Raw genomic sequence first — 5,000 nt, 5'->3', positions numbered from 1 at the left:
GGGTCATACCACGTAACACGAGTTCCTATGACGTCATATTGAAGGCTATAGGCGACACCTCGACACCATTGGGGGAGCGGCTAGGCTACAATGGATTTACAGTTACACTGATTCGCGGTATGGGTGGTACTAGTATTTTGTTTTGTGCTTTCCTGTGGTATATATGTAAAAACCGATTGCGGCAACTCTTTCAGCGAATCGCAATTATAATTTCAGAAAAATAATATATATTTATATACTAGTACATGTATAATCTGTTTGTTCAAAGAATTAAAAAAATACTGCACTATCCACATGTTTTCCAAAAAGCAAATGTTACTGGAAATTTAAATGGCTACTTTAGAATTCATAATTGAGTGTAACATCTTCTTATTGAGAACATATTAAAGTGATATTATGGGCATTTTTCATTGTTGAATTGAGCTGAAAAGAATTAACAGGTCAAAAGAGTTAGTTAAAATTTGGTTACTGACCAATTATCTGCAACTCATCTTGCTACCAGTTGTTTATAAAAATATATTTTATATTCGATATTCTTACGTGACTCACCCAGTCCTCTAAGCCGAAATTATTCGTAAAACAAAATTGTGTCATTGTGTCGTTTGAACGAATCTGCACTAAAACTAAATTTAGGTTCACATCGTACATGCATGATCAGTTGTCAAACGAAAGTACGGTTGATATTCAAATGCATTATTTTTCTCTTTCCGGGATATTGTTTTAGTATGTTAATGCTGCATTAACAAATATACGTGTATATGAAGTGAAAACACCAAAAAAATAAACAACGGTTGCGATAGACACCTATAAACTGCTAGATACCCATAATATCACTTTAACAAAACATAACTCTGGTGATGCCACCTTTTGATTTGCCTGTGTATTTGGCAACGTGACGGAAAATACATCAGTCCGTTAGGCCATTCATCCGTCTGTCATTCTGTCCATTACACGTTCGTTACCGCTCTATATGTCATATAACCATTGACGAATGTTCATGAAACCTATCTGAAATGTTGAGGAAATACAAAAAAAGCGGAATGCATGAGTCAGATATGCTGGTTTAAGGTCAATGTTGAAGGTTTCTCTCTTGGTGATATCAACATAGGTTCCTTTCAATATCGTTTTGAAACAGGGGATTTACAGGCGTCCCGATGGACGGTCGGCTGGTGTACACGACCGGAAGAAGAGCTGCGCCTCTTGGCTGCCGTGTCCGCAATGACGCCACGTGGTGACCAACATCCGCTGCAGGCTGGTGTGATTGACTACGTCAAAGAAAGCATTTTGTCGTGTAAAGGTTGACATAATTGTTATCTATGTAACCAATTATCATGTCGTAAAATTTAAAATAAAATTATGACTGCAACCAAACAATTACGTCGTTTAAAGTTTAACATAATTGTTATGTATTGTAAGATTTTAAATAAAATATTATTGCAACAAAACAATGTGGGATAAAGTGTTACATAAAGGCTACTTTTGCAACCAATCTTTCTTTAGTATACAATTTGTCATAAACCGCTGTATGCAATTTTTGCATTGAAATCGCATCTCCACTGCACGTCCGTTAATCACGGGCGCCACCACGTTTTTGAGATGAATTAATAAATGAGCAAATTCTCAAGGTTCTCACGTTTTTAAATGGGTTGAGAATGTATGTTTCTGTTCTTTTTTTGGATGAACTTAACTTCGCTTAATCGCACTACACTGCCCGATTTAAAAATACTGCGATACATGCTGATAAAACATATAAAACCTTATCACCCTGTTAAATTATCCATGCAGTTTCAAACATTCGGGCCGGAGCGCCACATCGGAAGTGCATTGTCTCATTTATTAAAGGGATCTTTTCACGCTTTGGTTAATTGACAAAATTGAAAAAAGTTGTTTCAGATTCGCAAATTTTCGTTTTAGTTATGATATTTGTGAGGACACAGTAATACTGAACATTTACCATGGTCTAATATAGCCATTATATGCATCTTTTGACGATTTTAAAACCTAAAAATTATAAAGCGTTGCAACGCGAAACGATTGAATAATTTGGAGAGTTCTGTTTTTGTCGTTAAATTTTGTGAAACTACGAAGATTGCTTATATAAGGTATAAAATACGTCGCATATGTGTACTCGGCGGAATAGCTCAGTAGGCTAAAGCGTTTTTACTTTAGGACTCTGGCAGGACTCCAGGGGTCACTGGTTCGAAACCTGCTCCGGGCAATGTTCTTTTCCTTTTTTTAATTTTATTCTTGATATTTTACTGGAGCTTTTACGATCCGATGTTTACATTTATCAATATAAAGCATTTAATGAATAAGTTAAAAAATTCCAAAATCTGTGAAAAGGCCCCTTTAATGCATTTCAAAAAAGGTGGCGCCCGTGATTAACGGCCGTGCACTGGTCAGCTGACGATCTATGCTTTCATGTAAGAATCATGGAGAGCACGCACTAGTAATTTATAAGACTTACGAGTTTACAGAATGATGAACTGATTTTTTTTCGTGACTTTAAAAAAACAAACCGTTGGGATTGTACATAGTACAGATACTTGGAATTCTAAGAATCGTGAATATGTAAGTGCAAACAGTCATTCAACTCCTATTACTTTGAATTGGTAGCATGAGCATGTATTACTGCTGCTTGCTGTATTTCAATTTGTTGCCATTTAATTGCGTACCCGGATCCGCTCTCATTGGAAATAAGTTTGTATTTCAATTATCTGTTTTATAGAAACGCCTCTTTGTAGTTCATGAACTATGTGAATACCATGAACTATCTACTGTGCGAAGCACTTTTTAAGTCAATGTAGAACTGTTTCTATTTTGCTTGGTAAAGGCATTTTTAACAAATGCGAAAATTCGAGTTATTTATTCGGTTCTCAATTCGGGTAATTTGTACATCATTTTATCGGCTTGTTGTAAGGGTCATTATAGGTAAACACCTGGGGTAGACAGCTCCGCCGAACAAGTCGCGCCATTGCAAGCTGTATGGAATCGTTTCTGACGGAATATATATATATTTCATTTTTTATCTTAATTTTCGCAAGGACCGATCTTCTTATAATGTTGCTATTGGGACCAATTTCATACAACGTTGTGCAAAACTCATGCGCATACATTTTAATGTACACCATAAAATATTATCTTGATTGTTTTATTAAAAGGCCGTGCATCATGCACTGTATCACTCATGCTGATACTTTTAAATTGAGGAAAATCGTGTAATAAAGCTTTTGAGACTTCCGTTTCGTGTATATGTATCTATAAGTGTCTTGTTCTGTGAAAGTTGGGCAAAATGCATGTGCGTAAAGTGTCGTCCAGATTACGGCAGCCTGTGAAGTCCACACAGGCTAATCAGGGACGACACTTTTCGCTTTAAGGGTATTTTTCGTTTAAAGGAAGTCTCTTTTTACCGAACATCTAGTTTAAGCAGAAAGTGTCGTCCCTGATTAGCCTGTGCAGACTGCACAGGCTAATATGGGATGACACTTTACGCACATGCATTAAGCCCAGTTTTCTCAGAACAAGGCTCAATTAATATGAAATGCTTTAAATGCTGTTTGCCGGATACGAGAACGCCAGTCTCACTTCGCAGTCGCAGACTGATGTATTTGAAACATGATAATTCGCGTTCAACGACTTGCGTGTAAGGCTATTTGCAAATAACATCATAGAAGGTCTTATCAAATATTAGTTATTCAATAAAGCTGCATATACTGGATTTTCACATAGATTTCTTCATTTAAGCAAACGAACGGCAGCGGGATATATGCTAAACTCGTAGTGTATTCGCTGACCCGTTACGTTTGATGGTGAAAGAAAGCTGTCTCGCGAATTTACTACCCCGGACAAAAGCTAACCCGTCTATGTTCAGTCTATTTACTACCACGGACAAAGGCTAACCCGTCTATGTTCAGTCTATTTACTACCACAGACAAAAGCTAACCCGTCTATGTTCAGTCTTGAACAAAAGCTCACCCGGACATTGACAAATGCGTGCCACTTAATAGTTGCTGACACAGAATCAAACGAGGTGCGTAAAACGCGAGTTTATTTTTATATGATTAAACTAGAACAATACCTCAAACATGTTCGTAAAAAGTCGGGAAATGTTGACTTATTTACAATTTCGTACGTTCTTAAACTGGAAATATTTAACCAAATGGTATAAATTCACCAGAAGAAAACAATTATCGGAATTAACAATTCATAAACACGTTCCCGTAGTGACTACCTAAGCAGTTCCAAAAACATATTATCTGTTTAACACGTTGCTTCGTTTTAGCAATGTTCTTTTTATGTAAATATAATATAACCATAATGTTACCATTGACCCTGCAGCAAACTTCAAAACAAAAGATCTATTTTGTTTAAATATAATACCATTAGAAGGCTTCTTAGGCCATACGCAATTTATTGTTACCGATTTTAACGAACTGTTTTGTTCAAATACATTACCATTAGAAGGCTTTTTAGGCCACACATCGTTTATTGTTACCGATCTTGACTACCATACCTTTGTAACAATGGGTTCTTAGCGATAACTCCTAAAACGTACACTTTTCAGCGTCATGTTAACGGGTGTGCACATATCCGACTGAACCTTTTTTATGGGCCAGAAAATAGACGGTCGAGTATCTTTGGGCGGTAAATCTTTTTTGTCCTGGAGGTTAAAATTGCAAACATTTGATAATGGTCATAAAGCATCCAATGTCCCGAAACAATGTTCCTACAGCGGGGTTATGAATGTATGATAAATATCGACCTGGTGTAAACTGCGGATATGTAATCTAGTTCAGATAAAGCTCTTCTAATATAAACATAGCAATTGTAAAGTGTATATAATTGCGGCAAATGTCAATTTGTTTATGCATCAAAAAACTACTCTGTTTCTTCTTTCCTGCTTTGAACATGCTGTTGCTTTATGTTTTTAAATTCGCAACAACCGATAGCACTAGGCGTATATTCATGTTTTGAAGCGTTATTATTTGGATACACTTGTA

The 5,000-nt window shown here is 36.4% G+C and overlaps 1 long non-coding RNA gene across 1 annotated transcript in view; it reads left to right on the top strand.

Annotated features, from left to right (window-relative positions):
• Positions 1–1,374, top strand: part of LOC127834634 (uncharacterized) — a 2,794-nt gene extending 1,420 nt beyond the window's left edge. The window contains exons 2-3 of the long non-coding RNA XR_008028031.1: positions 1–117; positions 1,136–1,374. The exon at positions 1–117 is cut by the window's left edge and continues 60 nt beyond it. This is a non-coding gene — a long non-coding RNA (uncharacterized LOC127834634). The remainder of the gene's footprint in view (positions 118–1,135) is intronic.
• The last annotated feature ends 3,626 nt before the right edge of the window (positions 1,375–5,000 follow it).

This window comes from Dreissena polymorpha, chromosome 6 (genome assembly GCF_020536995.1).
Source record: "Dreissena polymorpha isolate Duluth1 chromosome 6, UMN_Dpol_1.0, whole genome shotgun sequence".
NCBI lineage: Eukaryota > Metazoa > Mollusca > Bivalvia > Myida > Dreissenidae > Dreissena > Dreissena polymorpha.
Note: the sequence above shows the minus strand (reverse complement) of the source record. Positions and strands in the feature narration are given on the sequence as shown.